Here is a 26,397-nt window from a genome sequence, read left to right as displayed (position 1 = left end):
AAATATAAATGACTACATAATTCTTGATTGGTAAGTCATTTCTAAAACTAAATTCAAAATAAATTTTTGAAAATGAACAACAATTACACATACAAATAGAAAGTAACAATTTCTCGTTTTCTACAAATCCTCAAAGTTTATGCTAAAATAAATGACCCCCACAGTTAGTTAAAATACAATATCACAAACCAATCAATAATTGCAAAAGCTCAAATAGTTCTTTTCAAATCAAATTCAAAATCCAAATATTTTGTTTTCAAATCATAAACCAATCACACTTATATTTTATTGGATTTATAATTTTTTGGATCCTGTATTTTTTCTAATTAATTGTATAGAGCTTGTATTTTAAAAAATTCGTTTATGGACCTTATATTTTGTAAAATGGTTCAAATAGACCTTTAAACTCAATTTTTATAAAGAAAAAAATAAATATAACAACACAGTTTTTAAGCAGAATGAATTTATTTTTGTTCTTAATTGTTATTTTGGTTAATTATTTGTGATTTCAATAGAGAAAATTTTGGCCAAAATTGGGTTTAAGATTCTATTTGAACCATTTTATAAATATATGGTCCAAAAAATTATTTATCAAAACATTGTGTCCAAACATGTAATAGGATAAAATACATAGTTAAAAAAGATATAAACCCTATTTTATTTAAAAATAATAAATGATAATATTTTTAATTTTAAAAGTAATTGAAATAATTTTTTTATTTTTTCTTTATCTAATTGTTTTTTTATAATATTTAAATTTTGATAATTAAATTATATATCTTTAACTTTTTTTCTTAAAAATTATTTAATTTTAAGAATTATTATTTTTATTGAAAATTATTCAATTTATTTATTTTAAAATATTTATTTTTATTAAATATTTTATACCATCTCTTTTAATAAAAAAAATCATTTAATAAAATTATAAATTTATCAAAAAAATTATTTTATATTTCATTTAGTCTTGTACTATAGTATAGTACTAAAATAACTTCGTCCACTCCAGTATAATCCAGTCCTAACTAAAATTTTAATCTAGTACATTGCAGTTCAGCATTCCAAACAAACCATCTATCAATTATTCCGAAAATTTTGACTTCTTTAAGTCACATACTCTAAAAAGTTTATATGACTTTTGATAACTCAAAAATTTTATTTATAAGGATACTTTATTTATATTTATAAAAAAATTATTAATTACATGAGATTTTTTAACTACCCACACTTCTTTTATTTCTTTCATTTTCTTTAAATAATTACAAATAATGTGCATGGTTTAAGTTTTATTATAATTATTATGCAAACAAATGTATATAATATTGGAGAAGAACATATGCGTACACGAAATAATTTAAAGATATTTTTTATATAAATTAAACATACTTAAATATATTTTATCTGCAAACGACAACACCATAATTTTTAAAAAAAAAATCTTCACTTTCTTTATGACCAAAGAAACAGATGTATATATTTGTAAAAATTAAAATAATAATAATAATAAAGAAACAGAAGTACCATGTGCCTCACGTTTTTAGTTTTTTACACCAATTTTGCTACAGAACTAAGAAAAGAAATCGTAAATAAGATCTTCAATCAATACATGGCTCCTGATTACACATTAAGTAAATATTAATCAATTATATGGAACATGTTCTTGTACTGAATAGGTAGAAAAAACTCAATCGAGTTACCTGGAAGAAAAGCCTCCCATATTTATTAAGGTCGGATAATAATTTAGTGGTTTGAAATGAAAGTCGGATTTTTTGGGTTACATTTTTTATCAGTTTTTTCGAGTTAGTTTGGGCTGTTTATTTGGATTGAGCGGGTTGCAAAATTTTTTGCACAACTTTAATACTTATATCAATATGGATCCTCTCAACAATTTAACAAGATAACAATAATTATTAAATTGAATTAAGAAAGTCCCTAAAACAACTTAGAAATCTATTATTTGTAAGAAAAATAACAAGGAATAGGGTTATAAAGGCTATTTGCCATTAGTATGCGTCATATTCTTTAAATTCTCATTTTCCTATTTTAGCACCAGGCATAGGCTTTCTGCAAAATCTCGCCTACTTTTTCTGGGTCGGCTTTTGGCTAGCTTTACTTCTCTATCGGCTCATGCCTCTAAGGTAGTGTTTTGTATTAAGTTTGGGTCTGTGAGAGTAGAGTTAGAGAAGTTTAGATTAAGGGAATATGAAATTCAAATGTTTAAAATATTAAAACTACTTTCAAATTAAACTAAAAAATATGACTTATTTGAAAACACAAACTAACAAGTCATTAAAAATAAATTTAACAAACATAAATTAAATTTCACATCCTCAATTTTACCATTCTAAACTTTCGTACCAAATACCACTCAGTAGTTTTTTCTTTTACGAGATCTTTTAGTGAAACAGTATATTTCACTTTTTTTTTTTGTGCGGAAAAGGATATTCAATTGATAGGGAAAATTATCCCCTAACAAATATAAAAATAGTTAATTTAGTCACCAAAAATATAAAGAATAAATTAGGTAGCTAGGCATGAAATGAAATGTTGTAGTTAGGTACAATTTGATGAGCACATTAATAGTAAATGCTATTATATGTCATGTCAGAATGTGCAGCCAATTTATTGGTTGGTTGGTCCATCTCTTATTCTTGAACTTATTATCTAAATGTGTTCTCACGCAAAATCAATATTATTATTATTATTATTACTCTGCTCTTTATTTTGATGCGTCTTACGTTATAAATTTACTGTTTCAACTATATACGTACGTACACAAATTGATATAAAAACGTACACTCAATTAAATTGGAAAAAAAAAATACAACTTAACCCAAGTTCAAGTCTAGTTAGGAATGAACAATGATCTTTCTTTTCTTTTCTTTTCTTTTTTACATATTATGAGTATATTTATTAATAATAATGATAATATATCGACATACCAATCAATTCGACTAGACCATAGACCCTAGGAATAAGTTGTATTTTGAATAGTACTACAATAATAAAAATCTAGCCCCACTAGAAAGTACCTTTCAATTTTTTGAATCATCACCCACCTTTACCATATATAAATAATTGACATTTTCAATTTATTTGTTTATGGATTTTTGGTAAAGAACGATCTTTGATAACGTAATCTTTTGCATATAAAGATGTAAGAATCTTCCAATCTAAAAAATAAACTTGTGAGAACGGAACAATAATAAGATTATAGAAAAGAAAGCACAATAATAAGATTAAAAATGCATTAAAAATGAATAAGATTATAGAAAAGAAAGCACAAAAGAGAAAATGAATGAATAAATAAAAACATAACTTCTTCTCCATTGTGAGGTATAGTACAATTGTATCATGATTATGTGGAGAGAAATAAATTAGAATAGCAGCAAAAAAAAAAATAGATGGAAAAATATATTAACTTAATTTATGTATATTTATTAACAAATCATTGAGAAAAAAAATAGAGATAAGAAAACTAATATTAAATACCGAAAGAATAAGTGTAAACAGAAAAATAAATAAAACTCTGAAAAATAGAGTTTGTATTTAGAAAAATATAATGAATATTTGCAAAAAGTAATTAAACTGATGTTAAATTTGTAAAAAAAAATTGATAATTTTAATATTTTAAATTAGAATATGTGAAACTGATATCATAAACGCTTTGAGTTCAATTTTTGCAGTGTGTACATCATGCACACTAATTAAGCCAATTTATAATAATGTTATATCTAATATATTTTGAGTCAATAATAACATTGTATATTAAATAAACATTATCATATATAAAAATAAAACTTATATATTGTGACCCATTCATTAGGCATTATTATTCTATACCTAATTTGAATAAAGATTTATTAATTGCAGGGGAACATGTATATTATTGATAGTGCATATAGTTTTTAGGGTAATTGGCAAAGCTTGTCTCTCAAATAAATATACTATGTAGATTCACGCCCTATATTTTATTTTTAACAAGTTCTGATGATATATATAAATATATAGAACGAGTATAACACATTTTTTTTGCAATACTGATACAACATTTTTTATTTTCAGCATTTGGATAGATATAATCCCAAATTTTTTTATATGACGGTGTATATTGTAAGTATTTAGAATATCTTATAAATTTTCAAGAAATTCTGAATAATTTACGAAGCCGAAAATAGAGTTCAAATTGTCAAATTTTACACGTGTACACAAAAAACAGGCACACGTGCAACAAACAGTTTAGACCATGTTTCGGTACCATAATTTATTCAGAATTTCTTGAAAATTTGTAAGATGTTGTAGATAGCTATAATGTACATCATCATATAAAAAAATTAGAATTATAACTATTCAGGTACCGAAATAGAAAAATGACGCACTGGTATTACAAAAAAAAAATACATTATAGTCGCTCTCTATATATATTATATTATAATAGATTATAATATATTTATATAACTCAAATTTCTAAAACAAAGATAGATAGATAGATAAGATAATATTTGTATATAACAATTATATTATATTTTTATATTATTATTAGTCTTGATTTTTATTTGACCGGCTTTTCATAATTTAATTTATCAATACCGGATGAGTCAATGGCTTACCTTTTTTTTCTTCAGAAAATTCAACTTTGCATTATTTTCATTGAAAACAATAATAACATATGCAACCGCAAGTATATAAATATATATTGGCAGTATAATTAATATTATTTTTCTACATATATGGCAGCAGAATATAATATTAACCTAAATTTTTTTTCATTGTCAAAAACAAATTAGATATTTAAGTACAATTTTTATTAGAACTTAGTATTTTGGCTTTCAATATATACGTATACTCGATGAGAATACATTAAAATTAAAAGTATGGAGCAAGAATGTATATTTATATATATATGAATTTTGAACTTTATTATTATTACTACTTAATTTGTTGCTTTTACCTTCTCATACATGAATAAAACATATTTATATTTATGTATATATACAAATGAATAATAGAATTGAATATAAAATTGGTCATTTTTCTTCTCCTTCTTAGCTTTTCCTTTGATTTTTTATAAAATGAATGAGGTAAATAATTTATTATTATTCCAACCTAAATGAATAAATTAGACTTATTTTAATTAAACTCATTACGGGATAAATTAGTTTAATTATAGTTATGTAGACTTAGATCAGATATTGTCACAATTGTTGAATTGAATACAACAAAATAATCATTTATAATTATTTAACTTGTTAGCCAGAAAGTATAATAAATGTATGTGTATCTTTCTACCTAGTTGCTCTTTATTTTCCCTATTTCTCTCAGGTGTTTTATTTTTCTCTTAGCTTATAATTTTATTTATTCTAATAATATTTTTTCCAATTAAATAGACATAAATATCTTCAATTTCATATAATAGGTAGGATGTGATATATTAGATTGGATTAAGAAAAAAAAATAGTTATCTATAATTACCGATAACAACTTAAGAGAAAATAAATGGGACAAAAATCTATACTTTTTTTTTCTATCATTTATACATATAAAAATGTAGTAGAAATAAAAAAATAATTAAGACAAATATAAATAATTAGTTTGAAAGATTGTACTATTAAGTTATTAATAATATTTTTAGTGGCAAAAATTATTAAGTAGTCTAAAATATTACACTTAAGTTATTAAATCATTTTCAGCAGCAAATATTTTTACACCAATTTGATGTGATCGTTAGCTACTTTTTATCAAATCTAACAAACTACTTAGTGACTTTTATTACCACACTAAATTAATGTAAAAATATAACTTATCTTTAAAAAAAAAATTAAATAATGATCTGTTCACTAAAATATACTACTTCACTAATTGTAATATTTTGGGAAATATTTTGTAGAGAATTGTTAAGGAGTATCACTGGTGACATATCGTTATTGGTGCAATTCAATATTGGATTCCACATATTTAAAATTAATAATTATTGGACATCTTAAGGTGACAAATAGCAATCCTCTATTTTGTGTGCTTGTATGATTACTCAAAAATTAATAATATATACAAATTCCAAAAAAAATAAAATAATAATATATACAAATTCCAAACAAATAAAATAATAATATATACATATCCCTTACAAATCGAACTATCCAATAGTTGAGCAATCTTCACGCATGCAATTTGATTGGCTTGATTAGAAATCTCACTTACAACAGCAAAGAACTTTTTGGCCTCATTTAGTAGCTAAGTGGAAGAGAGCATTCTTTTCTTTTGCAAGAATCTCAATCAATCAAGCTCCAAAATATTGACCAAAGGCTATCCCTTTTACTTTCCCTAATTCCCAATTGAAATAATGTATTGAAAATCTCGGCTACAAATATTATTCAAAAGCATCTTCTAGAACAAGTGACATGTTTCTTAGACTACATAGTCTTCTTCAATTATAAACATCAATAATCTAATTCATGCCGTTAATTTCTTCCAAATACTTGGATACTTTGGATAAACACAAATAAATAGCAGCTACTTTATTTTATTGTCAACTTTTTTGGTTTGTCTTCTTTGACTTGGAATGTCTTAATAGGAGAGAGAGAGAGAGAGAGAGAATCTATGTGATGAAAATGTTGAATCTAAAAATGGAGATTGAGAGTTGAAATTCTTTCCATTGTTGTTGGTAGAGAAAACATATTTGTTATATATACAAAAGAGAGATGAAATTAAACCATTTTTTTTCTACAAAACATGATCATCATCTTCCCACAATCACATATCTATTCCCATAACAAGTGAATTTATTAATCACTCAATACCCCTCATCTCTAATCTATCCAGACCCAGTTCTGGGCACAAGCGGGTCAGGTCTGTGCCTAGAATCCCCACATAATGAGGCCCAAATTTTATTAAAATGTTATTTTTTTACATACACAGAGATTCTTAAAAATTTGAAAAATATCATTTTATATATACATTTTTAAAAAATAGCATATTTTATATAAGACCTCGTACAACTCAGGATCCACCCTGAATCTATCTCTCAATTCACCCTTCTTATGGCAAATATAGTTAATTGTGAAGTTAACAATTACTTTTATTATTACAAATTATTAATAAAAATTTTACTGACTGAAGGCAAGCTTGTGGTTTTTTGGTATTTTAAGTGAAACTTTTTGCTCTTTTGGTGGTTGATTGTGACGCCCAATGTCACTATGGCTGCTTTCTGGAATGACGACTGGCCCTACAAACCAACACGAGTCTTTTCAGCGTGCTTTGTCCTCACTCACATGCTTCCTAGGAAAACTTCCCAGGAGGTCACCCATCCCTAGATTACCCTAGGTCAAGCACGCTTAACTTTGGAGTTCTCAAGTGATGGGCTACCGAAAAGAAAATGCATCTTGTTGATATAGGTAGTATCCACCAATCCATTTAAGCCATCTTCAACTGTGTAGCCACATAACTACACCGTCTTAGAATCATCACACTTGACCTTCCCCAGGCGGTGTGGGATTGCACAGCTTACCCGGTCTTTCCCCTTACGGATCACGAGATTCTGACTGTTACATTGATCGGCCTTTAAGTGAAAACTCTTGCTCATTTTTTTTTGGTGGTTTTGAATGCTATATTGTCTGATTGTCTAAAAATATTTATTTATCATGTTGGTCAAACAAGATATCTCTCTATCTTTATTGCGATAGAATATATAATTATGTACATTAGGTGGTTACGTATTGGTCTAAGGCCATTAATTTAATTATCATTCATTTATAATTTGTGTCATGTTGGCCTAGTATTGTTTAATAATTGTAATGATCTAAAATCCTAAACTAACATTTTAATAATATCAAGACGTGTAATGATTTAATGCATATTTTGGGAGCACATATCATTATTCATTACTTATAATGTACTAATGCTCACATTTATTAGTCTAATTTTTGGGTTTGACTATTTTATTTAATTTCGTACACCATTTTTAATAGAAAAATCTATCTGCATTAGGAAATTTTTGTCAAAATATATCTTTTATAGATTTGTTTTTCTTTATTTTCTTGAGCTCCGGTGTAGGTTTCAAATATATTTCATTTATGTTTTAATATATATATATATTTATAGTATTAGGTTAAAAAGCTAAATTTTGAAATTTTAAAATTGTACTTCACTAAAACTTTATGAGATTGTGAAACTAATTTACAAATATAAAAATAAATATTTCTAAAAAATTACTTTTCGAGAATTTTTTGATGACTATACGCAATGTATCAAATAATTATAAAAGTGTTATTAAAAAAATAATCAATATAAACATCCAAATTGAAAATAATTCATTTTTATTGTAAATGGCTTATTATGCTTATATTGATTGATTTTGCTCTCTGAGTGTTATCTTCTTATAAAAAAAATATACAAAAATACATTAAAACTTAAAAAAATATATGAAAAATATGGTTCATTACAAAATTATTGAGTTTTTGTTAACAAAACATAGAGAGGTAAAAATATAAATGCGGATTGACAAAACTGCAAATAAAAAGTGGTAAAATAAAGTGTTTTTGTAATCAACGTTTACAAACTTGTAAACATTTGTTACAAATTTGTAAATGTTTAACACTCAAACGTGACTTCCACTAGCGGTAGTTGTATAGTATAGCTTTAGCGGTCGATAACACAAGGAGACAAAGAAATAAAGATAACAATAAATATAGTTAAGAGATAAATAATATGAGAACAAAGATATAAGTGTGATGTAACAAATTGTAACAAGTTGGGAAGGTATCAAGATTCACCTATATGCAATGCTCATTCATTTGGATTTTTATTCACAAAAATAATGATGAGATAAGTAGTTAAATTCTCTATAATGGAATGGATGAAATAAGTCTTATGAAAATTTAAAAATACATTATACTATTAGAAATAATGCAATAAAAGATTGGACATAAAACATAACACAAATATTACTTTTACTATTGATAAAAGAAATATTTACACTCACACACCTTATAATATAAATAATTACTAATTAGACATTGATATTTTAATATACCCATATTATAATATTTATTAACCTAAATAACACAACCAAATTTTATTTACTTATTTATTATACCTATTTATATTTTAACAAACACTAGAATTACATTTAACATATACCAACATTCAATATATTTCCTTATATAATTGTTTTGTTTTTTAAGACTTATCAATCATATCTCTTAGTCTCTTTTTTGACTTCTACAACTAATTTGGTATATTACAAACATAAAATATATTTATTTATTTAATTGATTTTCTCTTTAACACTAATCATTATAACTACTCGTAGAAAATCCAAAATAAATGTAAATGGGATACTATTTGGTATCCTTCTCTATTTGTTATAATATATATTATTATTATTTTGGATACAACAAAGTAGTTTATTTTTATTTAGAACTATTTAACCATGTTATTTACTTCAATCTCCGGAATTATTTATTTGGATACTATTTGGTATCCTATTTTTCATGTTGTTACTATTTATTATTTTTTGGTGTTGGATTTATGCATTGTGTAAGTTGAATCTACACATATTTCAAGATGATCATCACTAGATTTTAATTAGACGTAGATAATGTAGTTTCAATCCAGTTTGAATATGAAATTATATCTCTAATTTATATGATCTAAATTCAATTTCCAAAGCATCAATTGAGCTGTTAAAAAAATCAAATGAGCTACCAAGTGGTATCAAAATACACTACTCACTTCACAATCATTATAGTTGATAGTCTATGTGCTTAACCATTCTTGAGAACATAATGGCATAATTAATAAAATGATACTATATAATAATCTATATAGTTTGATACTTGTTGGTATCCTATAAAACTTATCACTATATAATATATTATCTAATAATGTATTTGTTGCGAAATTTAAGCTACGCAAGTATACGTAATCACAATTTATAATAATGTATCTAATAATATATACTTATTTATTATACCTACTTATTTTTTAACATAGACTATTTCTTTATTTAATTGATTTGCTTTACAAGACTAAATCATTTTTCTCCTTATTTTCTTTGCATTTCACGATTGATTTGGTATATTGAAAGAGAGAGTGTTCAATTCCTAATTTTTGGGGTTTGGTATCGTATATAATCTTACATTATTTTAAAATATTTATATAGTTTAATACTAAATGGTACCATATGGTTTCATACAAAAAAAAATTGCATAATTTAAACTACATACTATTCTACATATTTACCAACTAAATGGTATTCTATCTACACATTTTGATACTACATGATATTCTACATATATTTATCTACTAAATGATATCCAACACATTTTTTTAACACCAAATAACTTTTAGATACTTATGTGTATCCATAAAGTGAAAGTGAATGTTTGAACATTCTATATCTTAATAAATTTTCATGCATGTAATTATATACTTAGTGGTTTGATAAATAAATTTATTTAAGGAAAGATTTTATGAATGTGAGTAATATGGGGGATTTCAATTATTTTATTACATCAGATTAAATCCATTAACAACAATAAATTTATATTTATATACTCAGTAATATATATTACATAAAAAAACTACCTATTAGTATCCAACATTTAAACATTATAAACTACCATTTGTTATCATACGTACAAAAGCTATTGTTTAGTATCCAACAGAGTCTCAAAGACTACTTTTTGTTATCAAAAGATAATAATAGTAGAAACATATTCTTAATAAAAATGAGACCAAATAAGTTGTATGTTATATCTGTTATACCCAGATTTCGAGCCATGGTAAATATGACCTCGAAAGCTGAGTTCGCAATAAATGGTCTCGTGAGGATTAGAGTATGATCTAGGATTGTAAATCAAGCATGCAACGTATGATATATGATCTCGAATGCGGTGACCTCGAAATGATCTCGATCTCGAAAGGTAGCTCCGAGAACACCTTCATCTTCAGGAACTTCGGAGCATGGGTCTTGAGCTCGATGTACTATCTCGAAAGCAATGTTAGCTCGGGAGATGTCAGTGGCTCGCACAATGACATGAAACCTGAGATGTTGAAGCCTTGAAGATACGCTATAACCACCTTGAATGTCTACAAGTATTGTAAACATGAGATGTAATCCTCATTTATTGATGTAAATCCCCAAGAATCGTGGGATATTATTTAGTCAGTTATGCATTCCCTGGTCTTCAGGCACGTTTCCTTTTTTATCTGATTAAAGGCATTTAAAGCCATTTATTTTTATTCACAAAAGAGTAACTACCCAAAATATGTGGGATAGTATTTTGCAGCCTTCTCTATAAATAGAGAAGCCATGCACCATTGTAATGGACCGAAATTCTGATCTTTGAGAGAAAACTCTGGAGAATTCATGCTAAAGAATTTTTCAGAGATAATCTTAAGATTAATAACAGAGACTCATGGACTAGGCAGATTTAACTGCTGAACCACGTAAAAAATCGTGTGTTTGATTTGTTTGTTCCGTTTAGCCATCGTCATCCATTGTTTTTGTGCTCTTCTTTTATCTGTTGACGAAAAACAGCGTCAACAGTTTGCTGCTTTCATTGAGAGCCTTAAGCATTCATCCCTGAGAGATTCATGGCTGCAAACAATCAGAACACCCCTGAAGAAAATTACCCAAGGCGTCCCGGAAAACAGCCAATGGAGAACCCGGATGCTGATGAAAGGAGTGGGTCCTCTGATTCCCGGGGACCACCTCCACAACCAAGGGATGAGGACATGTACTACAATCCTGAGCGTTATGTCCCTATTGTAGAATTGGAGAATCGGCAGCTGAAACAGTTGTTGGCAGAAGCCAACAAACGTAACGAGGAGTTGACCAGGATAGCCGCAGAGGCGCAGGTGGCTCAGCCCCCGCCTCCGCGCGAAAACCAAGTCCCTCCACGTCCCTCCCCGGAGGCCCCGTGGACGTCCACGAAAAAATGCTGCCACAAGGAGGCCGACACAACCTCCAGCACCAGCAGAGCCATCTGCTCCTTCTAGGCCTCAGAGGAGTACCCGAGCTCGGGTCCCGCCTAATCCACCTGTGGAAGTGCCTGCAGGAATTGAGAACAACCGAGCTCCTGCCGAGGCTCGGACTCAGGTTCCTGGTAGTGCACCGAACGCGACTGACCCATCTCGGGCAAATTCTGGACCCTCTAGGCCGAGGCAAGGGCGACAACCACCGTCGCCTATACGGTTCCCTCCGTCTCCCATAAGATATCCTTCACCTCCCCGCAGAAACGCTTAACCTGTTCGAGATCAGGATCAAGGGCGTGCAGGGGAAAGACAAGGAAACAGGGAGACGTTCCAGGAGCGGAGAGGCGCACCATCTGAGAGAAGTCAGACGTCTCGATCTCGCACTGCGGAGATAAGGCGACGTAGAAAGGATCCACCACGAAATGACCGATCAATGAGTTTCACCAGTGATGAGTCCGGAGAGACTAGGTCCGTCAGTAAACACGACCGAGGTCGTAAAAATACTGGGAATCGCAAGAGTCATCCTGACCTGCGAAATCATCTGAATCAGAGCAGGGGAAAAGGAGACCAGACAAATCCGGATCTAAGGAATCATCTGAATGGGCGTAGAGATCCCTCACGGAGACGCGAGCCTGGGATCGCGATTAATGACTATCAATTCCAGACACCACCTAAGGACCCAGTTCAAGAAAGGATTGATCAGCTCGAAAAAGCCTTTAGGCTTTTGAAGAATGAACGAGGGAGTGGTCGATATGAGGACTCTGACGAGGAGCTCGAGCCGTTTGCTCCCAATATTTCTAACACTCAGTTTCCCCAAAGGTTCCAGATTCCTCACGTCCCAGCGTTTGAGGGAAAAACCGACCCATGTAGCCACCTGAGTACATTCAACACTATTATGAGAGCTAGTAACGTGGGTTACGAGCTCAAGTGCATGTTGTTTCCAACATCATTGGCCGGACCTGCCAAGAGTTGGTTCGAGAAGTACAAGAGACACTCGATAACCTCATGGGATCAGTTGTCTAGGGACTTCAAGAAGCAGTTCCGGGCTATGATGGGAGTCAGACCAGAGGCATCCACTTTGACCAACGTCCAACAACAGCCGGGCGAAACACTGAAAAGCTATCTGACAAGATTTAATCTTGCGGTCGCCCGAGCTCGAGATGTGGATGACAGTGGACACCTAATGGCTATCCGAGCTGGTGTTTTACCCGGGAGTGCCCTTTGGGATGACATGCAAGGAAAACCGGTGAGGTCGATAACCGAGTTTAATAGACGGGCGCAGAGATTTGTCAATGTAGAGGAGGCGAGGTCAACGCTCAAGGCGACCTCGCAGACCGAAACTACAACGATAAAAATTAACTCCGCCTCAACCTCGGCTGACCCAGCAGCTCCACAGCCTACCTTGGAGAATCCCTCCAAGAGGAAAAAGAGCGAGGGAAATAACCCCGAGGCTGAAGGAGGAAAGAAGAAGAAAGGAGAAAGGTATTTCTCCGTATATAAAGTGCACACCGAGCTCAACGAGTCTCGGGAAAACATATACCTGGCTAATGAAAACCAGGTCCCCTTCAGGCGTCCGGACCCAATGAGGAATCAAAAGTCCAAAAGGGATTCCAGCAAATATTGCCGGTTCCATAGAGATACCGGACACACAACTGATGAGTGCCAACAGCTGAAGGACGAGATCGAAGGGTTGATCTCGAGAGGTTATTTCAGGGAGTATGTCAAAAACCAGAGTACTGGACAGACCACTGCAAGCCAGAGAATAGCCGCGCCTTCGGCAGCACAGAATAATAACTCCTGATCTCAGGAAGAAGATAGGCCTCCACCGATTGATGGAGAGGATGTAATAACCATCTCGGGAGGGCCTCATCTCGCAGGAGGGGGTAGAAATGCTCAAAAGAGATACGTGAATGAGTTGAAGACGGGGGACGGGTCTCCTTATGAACCCGAACCAAGGGCACCAAAAAGCCAAAGGGTTGAAACTCAACCTATAACCTTCACCGAGGAAGATGCTTCCCATGTCCAGTTCCCTCATCATGATCCACTAGTCATCACCCTGCAGCTTGCCAACAAAAGAGTGCGCCGAGTTCTCATAGACAATGGGAGCTCAGTTAACATTCTCTATAAAGCAACACTAGAGAAAATGGGACTCTCCCTTCGCGACCTGAAGGCTTGCGCAACCACTTTGTACGGCTTTTCTGGAGAAGGAACCGCCTGTATGGGGTCCATCGAACTCCCTGTGACCTTGGGAGACTATCCAGTCTCGGTGACCAAGATGATGGAGTTCGTGGTAGTAGAGTTACCATCTGCCTACAATGTACTGCTCGGGAGACCCGCCCTGGTCGGGCTGGGGGCAGTTTCATCTGTAAGGCATCTAGCCCTTAAGTTCCCAACTCCGAGCGGGGTCGGAACATTGAAAGGAGATCAATTGGCAGGGAGAGAGTGTAACAGCATCTCTTTGAGGGGAAAGAAACAAACGAGCGCTCAAGCACTCGTTATCATACAAAATAAGGATGGGACGGTTTTAGAAATCAACGAGGAAATCGATCCAAGGATTGAGGAGAAAGTTGACCTCGAACCGTTGGAAGATCTCGAAGAAGTTCAGCTCGACGAAGCCAAATAGCAATTAATTTGCTTTCTGAAGAAAAACCAGGATGTCTTCACATGGTCACACTCAGACATGGTGGGGATAAGCCCAAATGTTGCGAGCCACGCATTGAATATAGACAAAAGCTTTCCCCCGAAGCAACAAAAGCGAAGACAGCTGGACGAGGATAGAAAGAAAGCACTAAAGGAGGAAGTTGAAAGGCTGAAAGCAAACAATTTCATCAGGGACGCTTTTTACCCTGACTGGGTAGCCAATCCAGTGTTGGTCCCGAAGCCCAATGGGACGTGGAGAACCTGCATTGACTACTCGGACCTCAACAAGGCCTGCCCGAAAGACTGTTTTCCGCTGCCAAGAATTGACCAGCTCGTGGATGCCACGGCGGGGCATGGCCTGATGTCGTTCATGGATGCCTATTCTGGATATAACCAGATTCCCATGCACGCCCCCGACCAAGAGCATACGAGCTTCATCACAGATAAAGGGCTCTACTGCTACAATGTCATGCCATTCGGACTCAAGAATGCCGGAGCCACGTACCAACGGCTCGTAAACATGATGTTCTCAGAGCAAATAGGGAACAACATGGAAGTTTATGTTGATGACATGCTTGTAAAGTCTCAACTTAACAAGAACCATGTTGATGACCTCGAAGAGTGCTTTGGCGTGCTCAGAAAGTACAACATGAAGTTGAATCCTCAGAAGTGCACTTTTGGGGTGTCTTCAGGAAAATTTCTGGGTTTCATTGTCAACTCTCGTGGGATCGAGGCTAATCCCGACAAAATAAAGGCCCTGATCGATATGCCTTCGCCTCGGAAGCATAAATATGTTCAAAGCTTGACTGGCAGGATGGCAGCTCTGAGCAGGTTCATCTCGAAGTCAACGGACCGCGGTCTCCCATTCTTCAACTTATTGAAAGGAAGTAAGAAGTTCGAATGGACAGATGAGTGCGAGCTAGCCTTTCAGGAGCTCAAAAAGCACTTAGCCGAACCACCCATCCTATCGAAGCCTGAGACGGGAGAAGTACTGTTCCTATACCTCTCAACTACCGAACACGCGATAAGCGCGGTGCTCATTCGAGAAGAAGAGAGAATACAGAAACCCGTCTACTATATCAGTAAAAGATTACTGGGGGCAGAATCAAGATATCCACTGATGGAGAAGCTCGCCCTCAGTCTAATCCACTCATCTCGCAAGCTTCGCCCTTACTTTCAGGCACATCCTATCCATGTACTAACAGATCAACCACTAAGGCAAGTCTTGTCTAAACCAGAGGCGTCTGGTCGACTCCTTAAATGGGCTGTTGAGCTCGGACAGTTCGAGATCACCTACCATCCGAGAACGACCATTAAGGCACAAGCGTTGGCGGATTTTATAGTGGAGTGCACCGGTATAGCCGACGACGAGGTAACAACCACGGCCCACGAGCTGTGGAAACTTTTCGTCGACGGGTCGTCAAATGAAAATGGAGCCTGCAGGGAGCAAATTTCACTCTGCTTTAAGGTTCGGCTTTAAAGCATCTAATAATGAAGCTGAGTACGAGGCTTTACTTGCGGGACTACGAATAGCAAAAGAGCTCAAGGCCAAAGCTATACATTGCTACAGCGACTCCCAGCTCGTGGTTAATCAAATCTTGGGAGAATACCAGGCTCGTGGCACAAAAATGGCAGCTTATCTGGAGAAGGCAAAATCCGCATTAGAGTATTTCGAGTTTTATGCAATCGAACAGGTTCCCCGAGAGCAAAACTCAAATGCAGATGCCTTAGCTCGGCTCGCCACTTTCGCCGAAAATGAAGAGCTGAATGTTGTACCCGTAGAACACCTGTCAGCACCCAGCATTACTGAGCCAGACGAGGAAGATGTGTGTATGATCGAGACAGAGCCGACCTGGATGAGCCCGATAGTTGATTATCTCGAAAATGGAATTCTTCCAAAAGATCGAAATCAGGCTCGGAAACTAATGTATCAACTTCCTCGTTACACCATCCTGGATGGAAGGCTATACAGAAGGGGGTATTCCATGCCGTTGCTCAGATGTGTGACTCCTCCCGAGGCAAAGAAGATTATTGAAGAAATTCATGAAGGGTTCTGTGGAGACCATACCGGGGGGCATAGCCTGTCCAAGAAGATTATACGCCAAGGATATTTCTGGCCAACCATTAAAACGGACTCTTTCGAGTACGTGAAAAAGTGCGACAAATGCCAAAGATTCGCCACGATACCCCGAGCTCCACCTTCCGAACTGACCATGTTGACATCCCCATGGCCTTTCGCGGTATGGGGCATCGACCTCATAGGCTCACTCCCAACTGGCAAAGGAGGAGTAAAATATGCTGTGGTCGCGGTTGATTACTTCACAAAATGGACGGAGACTGAACCATTGGCGACCATAACTTCGAAAAAGATCCTAGATTTCGTGGTAAAGAACATCGTATGCCGATATGGAGTACCAAGAAAGATTGTATCTGATAACGGAACCCAGTTCGATTGCGACTTATTCACCAACTTTTGTAACAAGAACGGTATAATAAAGAGTTTTTCATCAGTGGCTCACCCTCAAGCGAATGGTCAGGTCGAAGCCGTTAACAAAACTCTCAAGAGTTCTCTAAAGAAAAAGTTGGAGGAGGCAAAGGGACGTTGGCCCAAGGAATTGCCTCAAGTCCTTTGGGGATATAGGACTACAGCTCGGACATCAACGGGACATACTCCGTTCTCTCTAGCGTACGGCTGCGAGGCGATGTTGCCCATCGAGGTCGAAATTCCGACGATCCGAACTCAGATTTACGATCAAAGTTCCAATCATACTCAGCTCGAAGAAACCCTAGACTTGATCGATGAAAAAAGAGAAGAGGCTCAGCTGAGAAATGCTGCTTACCAGCAACGAACCACGAGATATTTCAATAAGAGGGTTCGAGATCGAAAGTTCGGAGTGGGAGGCCTGATTTTGAGACGAGTATTCTTGGCAACCCGAGATCCAGCAGCTGGGGTGCTCGGGCCGAACTGGGAAGGACCATACCAGATAGAATCAGTCATCCGACCTGACGTATACAAACTTGCGAGATTAGATGGGAGCCTGATACCTCGAGCATGGAATGGCGAACACCTTAGACCTTATTATCAATAGTATAGGAAAAGTGTTGCCTGTAACCATGATTTTCTATCTATGTTAGTTTATTTTTGAATTTCATCAAATGAAAGGTCTACTTTGTTTCACATGTAATTTATTTTTATTTTTGCAATCTCTCTTAATTTAATAACCTATGGTCACACTCATAGGATATTAAGGGGGCATCATTGGTATACATACCACCAACTTAAAAAATAAAAAATATATAAAGTATTTGGATATAACCAAGTACGCGATCTTAGATAGTTCGGACATAACCGAATTATCAAAAACATAAAGTATTTGGATATAACCAAGTACGCGATCTTAGATAGTTCGGACATAACCGAATTATCAAAAACATAAAGTATTTGGACATGACCAAATACGCAAGCTTAGATAGTTCGGACATAACCGAATTATCAAAAACCTAAATATTTGGAGTTAACCAGATGTGCAAACACAACAGGTTTGGAACAAACCAGCCAAATTATCGATCGATGATAAATGGGAGCCTAAACCTATTGCGAGATAAGTCAAAGTCGAGGCTGGAATATCTTAGAAAAATAGTTTCGAACTCTTAACCTCGGAGCCAAAATACTGAGGATGAGGAAAAGTGACTAAAATAAAAGATATAACCAAATCATTCATATTACATGCCATATAAGTACTTTTCAGTTCATGGTTAAAGTAATGTCCGACCTTGATAAATAACGAGGTTGGAAGCGTATAATTCGAATAAACTATGCATGAATGCATCGAATTTCGAGCCTAAATCTAAACTATGTTTGTATGAATTAAATAAACATAACTAGCTCATCAATGTAAGAATATGCAAAATATTTCGAGCCGAGAAATGTAAAGCATATAAAAGGAGTAGTTAAAGAAATTGTGTCAGCCCCGTGGGCACAAATTTAAATAGTTACAGGAATGAGGGGACGCAGCCCCGATAACTGATTTCTCCGAGATCGGATTTAAGGGAGAGGAGTATCCTTGGCCTTCTCAGCATCAGTATCACCAGACCCTCCAGGACGAATAGCATGGCTATCCTGCTGGGCCGCCTCTCGAGCAGCTACGCTTGCCTCGAGACGGGCATTCCACCGCTCAACATATGTGGCTTCGAGAGGACCCAGGAAGCTGGTGTCGAGGTCGGCATTGTCGGCCCAAAGCTTGTACATGGCCTGGTCGACCGCTTTCTCCTTCTGCTCCTTAGACTCGTTCAGGAGGCGGACCTTCTCGCTCTCCATGAGGTCGAGGGTAGCAGATTTCTCCTCTTCGAGCTTGGCATTGGCCTTCTCGAGCTCAGCGTTTGACTTTTCCAGCTCCTCGAGACGGGTCTTCAGTTTTTCAAGTTCAAACTTCGAGTCTTTGAGCTCTTCAACCATCTTAAGCTCGAGATCCTTCGACTTCTGAGCCAGAGACAAGCTCGTTTGCACCTCGTTGGTCAGTTTATAGTTGAGCTGTGCTGAAACAACAAGGGCCTGAAACACAAACGAATCAGAATTGCGGATTAAGGCATAAATACTTAAAATAGAGTTGAGAAGGCTACCGCGGCGGTGAGTTCGATACTCTTCTCATAAAGAGTGATGCAGTCCGAGGCCTTGTGCACGAGATCCCAGTGGTCGGCGCCGAAGCCAGAAAAGCTCTGACCTACCCGAGAAAGGACGTCCGAGCTGAGTAAAGCCCCTTCTGTCCCAGCGGCACCATCAAGTACATACTCCTCAGTGTGGGTTCGAGCTGTTGGCAGCTGAACCGTTGAGGTAGAAGGTTTCTTCGGGGGCCGAACAACTGTTAACCAGGTTTCGGTGGGAAGCAGCGAGGTGGATGCAGTCGGGCCTGACCCATCAATCTGGGCAGTCGGTTCCTTGGAGGTGTTCACAGTGGTCTGGGCCGTGGGAGTCGTCTCGCGATGTTTAGGTACCTTGGACGGTCAGTCGGATCTCTTTGGTATCCTCGGGCGTTTACTCTTTTGGGTGCCAGCTCCACCATCGCTAAAAAGCATCGCGTCGAGGTCGGGATTCATGGCACCTGCACAATGACAGTGAGTTAAACAATAATAATAACTTTGAAAAAAGATGGAAACCAGTTGAAGAAAAAACCTAACTGAGACTCTCCCCCGAGCTCGAGCTTGGGGACCATGAAATTCCCCCGTCTTCAGAAGAGGCGGGGGGAGTGCCTTCCCTATAAGTTGGTGATAACCTCGAGAGGTCCCTATAATCATTGGTCCCATACTGCACAGCTATCCCATTCCACACCTCGTCCGTGGTGTACATAGTGTCGTATTTCCCGAGCCCACTATCAAACCTATGGACACAGTCATCTACCCAACTCCATATGTAGAAGTGGTATCTATCCTGTGGGCATGAGACTAGTCTATTGGGCCTGTGTTTTAATAAAGTGGGGGACCACATTCGCGAGGTAGGAAGGGTTTTACCTCCATCGGATACACTTCAACTAAATATGGATTTAAGGGCTAAAATTCCGAGCTCAAAAATATAAAGTAACGAGAATACTTACGAATCCGCCTAAACGAACGATGTCGAGACGGGGACAGACCGTCTGTCCAGAAAAAAGCCTTCTTGAAGTCAGGAGGGTGGTTCGGAAGATCTTCAAAGATCTTCGTCTCTTTGGGGTAGCTCAAAAGATAGTAAAAACCATCTCCTCCCCGAGCTCGGGAGGGATTACTCTTCAAACAAAAGAGATATAAAATCTCTTGGGGTGAAGGGCCTGTCCACCCCAGCTCGTGGAACAAGGACCTCAGGGCAGACAACACCCTGTATGAATTGGTGTTGAGTTGGAATGGAGCCAACCCAACGAAATCAATGAAGTCTCTGAAAAAGGACTTCAGGGGCAGCAAAGCTCCTGCCCTTATATGTTCCTGGCTCCAGGCCGCGTATTTTACACTGGAATCGCGGCCCCCAGGGGCGAAACAACTCCGTTCATGCCTAGTCGGAGCTCGACACTTCAGTGTGTCCAATGAACTAAGGCCATGGAGGGCCAAGATATCAGTTATTTGGTCGCTGGTGGTAACCGAGCTCTGGTAGAACTCGGCTTCAAACATCTCCCTCCTAGGCTGCGAAGACGAAGGCTCTGCATTAAGGAAAACTGGAGTTCCCCTGGGTGGTATGCAACCGTGACTTTTAACGCAAGGTCGAGGGGAACTGGCCTAGGTCCTGGGTTGGGCTCCGGATAGATGGCTTCCCGAAGAACTCTTCTCTTCTTTTCAATAACCTCGTCTATCTGGCGACGATAGTGGGCTTGAATGTCTTCTTGCTCGCGTGCGATCTCGTATTCTTTAATCCGACGTTGGTTCCGGGCAAAGATCGATTCCGGGCTCGGAGATTTGGGCTCGTAAGGGATTGCTCGTAATGACCCCCACCATCTTTCCGGATTCTGTGACATCTAACGAGAAAGAAAAAATGGTGAGGGCCATGCATGCAAGAATCACGAGCTCGATGGGATGAACTCGGAGATTTAAGGACAAGAAACTAAGTATTAAGACCCTTACTAAAGAGTCAGAGCGTGTGTTCCACAGGAAAGAAAAGGAGCGTGGATGATTTTTTGAAAATCTCGAAATTCAAGGGAAAGAAAGGTGGCGGTTAGCCAGGAAAGGGCATTTTTGGGTTTCGTGCAATTGTCAAGAACAAGGGTTTTTACCCGAAAACTTAGTGTACAAGAAACATGGCCTAAAATTTTCAAAACCCAGAAAGTTGAAACTTCGTTCAAACGAAAAAACTGGGTACAAACCAGAGACGAACATCCAGAATGAAAATCTAGAAGGCATAAAAGCCCATTGGTTCAAAACTTCCTATCGTATCATTCTAAGAACGTAAACTAGCATACACAACAAGAACAGTATGGGTAAAAAGCTGAAAACAAAAATGGCATACTTACACAGTGATGGTGATTGCAGCGAAATCGTCGATTGGAGGAGAGGTTGCAAGAAAGAACTCACTGACTCGAACAGACCAGGATTTCTTTGTTTCTTGGGTCGAGAAAACATGCACAGGACGGAAGCTTCTTAAGAAAGTCTCTGGTTTTCTTGTTTTTTTTTCCTTTCTGGTTTACGATGAACAAACGTGAAGAAGAAGACGAAGAGGGGGTCTTGTATATATAGGTGGGAAAATGGAATTAATCAGGAGCGTCGAATGGAATTCTCACTAGATCGAACGGATGGGGATCAATGACAAGATGGCGCCGAAAAGTTGTCAGACGGACGATCGTGGGCGTGTTCCCAAGGTACTCAAGTACCTAAAGTGAGCAATACCCATCTGGCACGTGTCCGTTTTCAAGAGCGTATGACGGTACGGTTCCGAGAGAAAGTAGTTCAAAAGTTTCCTTCTCTTAGGATTCGAACAAATACTTTTGAGGGGGCAAGATGTTATACCCAGATTTCGAGCCATGGTAAATATGACCTCGAAAGCTGAGTTCGCAATAAATGGTCTCGTGAGGATTAGAGTATGATCTAGGATTGTAAATCGAGCATGCAACGTATGATATATGATCTCGAATGCGGTGACCTCGAAATGATCTCGATCTCGAAAGGTAGCTCCGAGAACACCTTCATCTTCAGGAACTTCGGAGCATGGGTCTTGAGCTCGATGTACTATCTCGAAAGCAATGTTAGCTCGGGAGATGTCAGTGGCTCGCACAATGACATGAAACCTGAGATGCTGAAGCCTTGAAGATACGCTATAACCACCTTGAATGTCTACAAGTATTGTAAACATGAGATGTAATCCTCATTTATTGATGTAAATCCCCAAGAATCGTGGGATATTATTTAGTCAGTTATGCATTCCCTGGTCTTCAGGCACGTTTCCTTTTTTATCTGATTAAAGGCATTTAAAGCCATTTATTTTTATTCACAAAAGAGTAACTACCCAAAATATGTGGGATAGTATTTTGCAGCCTTCTCTATAAATAGAGAAGCCATGCACCATTGTAATGGACCGAAATTCTGATCTTTGAGAGAAAACTCTGGAGAATTCATGCTAAAGAATTTTTCAGAGATAATCTTAAGATTAATAACAGAGACTCGTGGACTAGGCAGATTTAACTGCTGAACCACGTAAAAAATCGTGTGTTTGATTTGTTTGTTCCGTTTGGCCATCGTCATCCATTGTTTTTGTGCTCTTCTTTTATCTGTTGACGAAAAACGGCGTCAACAATATCCATTATAACAAATAGGATATGCTTAGAATAAACAATAAACAACTACCAAACAGTATCCAAATAAGTTCTTCACCTCCTGACTACTTGTTTTTTAATTTTCCACTAACCTTGTAGTATAACCATGGTGTTTCTTTATTAATAATAAAATCAAATAAAGTAAATAATTAGTTATATGAATTAATAATAAGTTGGTTAATTATGTTATTTTAAGAAAGTTGGTATGTTAGTGAGTATTTAAGGAAAAATGTACAAATCAAATTGGTTATATATAAAAATAATTAATACGTTTTGGGTATATATTTTTATCTCCAACAAAGCTATAATTATTTAGTTCAATGTGTATAGATATGTAAAGTCCCCTTGATAAAATACATAAAAGGAGCATAATTAATTCTATTTAGTTTTAGCAAAAGTAAATACATATGAAAGGGATGAAAAAAACGATGAAGTTCTTATCTATATTATTTTATTGACTTGCTGATACATCAAAAGAACTTGACTAAATCTATATACTATAGTAAAAATAAATAGAGATATAATATGGTGAAGAAAAAGATATAAAAGAAACTAAATCACTCAAATATATAAATTTGAAGCAAATTGGTGGACAAAAAATACCAAACAAAGTCATAGTACATATAGGATCATCCTAACATTTATAAGAATGTTAGCCTACTAACTACTATGCTACACATTATCATGAAAATTCTAGAGAGAAAAGATGAGAAGTGTGACTGAAATTTGGTATAGTTTTGCTATCTAAAAACTATATACGAAACTAATAAAAAGAGCTCCTATTTATAGAGCATAAAAAATAACTAAATTGCAAAAAAAAAAAAAAAAAAAAAAAATTGGGTCTTACAAAAAAGGAGCAAACTATAAAACCATAAAAGATGATAACTTAATTTCCTTGTTGACATAATTTTTATTTTGGTTTTTGTTGTGCACTAAGGTAGAGTGTGATGGAGAAAATGGAGAGCTTCAGCTGATGGTGTTGACTAAAACAAGCCATTGGGAAAACGCCACTTTGGAGTGCTGCTAAAAAAATTGCAATTTTGCAAAAATTGGCATTTTTACAAAAGTTGGTATTTTTGCAAAGTGAAGACAAAGCTTGCGTGTCAAACAAAAAATGGCACCAGGCAGATTGGGCTGGGAAAGAAAAAGGTATGGGCTGGTACTGTTCATTTCCCATTCTTACAAAAATACCATCTTTTCAAGTTTCACCAATATTTTTATGGGTAAATACTCATTTGGTACCCTGTGTTTTATCGAAATACATACTTGGTACCTTATATTTTTAATAATGCTCATTTAGTACCTTGTAATTTGAAATCATACATATTTGGTATCCTAAACTCAATCTTGATCAATAAAATTTTATTAATATAACTAAATTAACATATTTATATGAGTTTCATATTCAAATTTAAATACTTAATTACATATAACTGATAGTAGTTTAGTCATATTGATAAAATTTTATCGTTCAAATTTGAGTATGTATTTCGATAAAACACAAGGTACCAAATAGGTATATATCATATTTTTATTGTTTTTCTTTTTGCTTGCAAATGCACTTTAAATCCTACAAAATAACAATAAATTAAATTATAATAAAATATTTTCATTCATATAATATATCATATTATTTCAATAAAAATGATAATGAATACTTAATTTATTTTGACATTTAAGATCAATAAATATTCACTTTTAACCTTTAATCAGTAAACATTTGTCACATTTTTGTAAACAATATTTACAAAAATCAATTATTAAAATGTATTTTTGTAAACAAAAATTACAGACAAATTCTTAACTAAGTAAATTTATCTTTGTAACAAAAGTTTACAAAACTAGTTTTATAACTAAAAAGTATATTTCTGTAACTAATATTTACAAAAATAATTTATAATTTTAACATCAAAATGATTGTAACAAAGATTTACATGCCTAATTTAAAAATATTCAAATAATAATATTGTAACTATTAACAACTATATTGTAACACATAGTTATAGACTATGTGTTACTAATATTCAAACCAATAACTAATGTTATTATATTATAAATCAGAGTTACCAAATTTGAGTGCAATAAGTAATCATATGTTACATTTTAGTAAATAACTTTTACACCTTTGTGAACAATATATAGAAAAATCAGCAAGAAAAATGTGTTTTTGTCAACAAAAATAAATTATAGACTGCTTTGTAACTAAAAAAATTTATTTTTGTAACAAAAGTTCTTAAAACTAGTAATTAAGAAATATATTTTGTAGCTAATATTTACAGTAATATTATATGATTTCAATTAATATAAATGTAACAAATATTTATAAATCTAATTTAAAAATATTAAAAGAATAATAATATTGTGACTATCCTTAACTACATTATAACATAGTAGTTATTTAACCAATAAGTAATGATATAATATTGTAACTCATGCTTACCAAATTTAAACACAATAAGTCAAGCATAATTTTATTGTTTATTTTATCTCAACTCTCACCATATATCATACTAATTTATTGATTCATTTATTTTAAAGAAGTTTTTTTTTTAATAGTAATATTATATGCGTTCTCAAAGCAATGTAATAGTTTGCTCGTTTGTATATAATGCTTTGTTATGATATTCATATAATTATAATTATTGTATACATATTAATCTATAAAAAGGTTTGAAGAGACCGATACTAACTAAAAATGAAGACAAAAAGACAAAAAAAGAAAAGAAAAGTAAATCATTCTTTTATGTTGTATTTTCATTCTATTACAATAACTTGTGAATAAAAGCTTCAGAATCTATGCAAGAATTCTTTGCTAAATCAAAATTTTAAATTTTTTGAAAACCAAAGCCACAAATGTATATTTATATGAAGCCAATATTATAAAAACTAAATCTTTAGCTTATGTTGTATATATAATATTCAAGTTGTAAAATAAAAAAGAAATATGTTGTTTGTATATATAAGAATATTATATATATTTATATGAATATGAATACCAATACCAAATATTAAAAATGAATGAAAGGCCATCATATGTGCTTATATTTGATGAATATCTCATATAAATAGTATAATTTAACTCTATCATAACATATAGGGAAATTTGCGGCGAAAATTGGTTTGTAGTCTAAAATGTTGCATGTAAGTTACTAATTAGATTTTTTGTTTTTTTTTTTTGCGGCAAAAGTCAATATGTAGTCCAAAAAATTGCAATTAAGTCAATAAGTAAGATTTTTGGCGGCAAAAATTAGTAAATAATTTCAAATATTGCACTTAAGTAACTATATAGTTTTTTAATTACAAAAACCATATTTTACACCAATTTTATCTCAATTTTAATTAATTAATAAAAACCTAAATATAATTCAAAAGTTCCAACATGGAAAAACTATTTAATTTTAATCAAACTAAGTTTTAATTTAATTTAAGTTGTATAATTTTGGATTACTGTATAAATAAATAAAAAAATTCAAATTACGGTGGTATTTGTAATTTTTACTTAAGATGTCCCATTGATCTATGA

The sequence above is a fragment of the Humulus lupulus genome, chromosome 2 (assembly GCF_963169125.1).
Source record: "Humulus lupulus chromosome 2, drHumLupu1.1, whole genome shotgun sequence".
NCBI lineage: Eukaryota > Viridiplantae > Streptophyta > Magnoliopsida > Rosales > Cannabaceae > Humulus > Humulus lupulus.
This window is presented reverse-complemented; position numbering follows the sequence as displayed.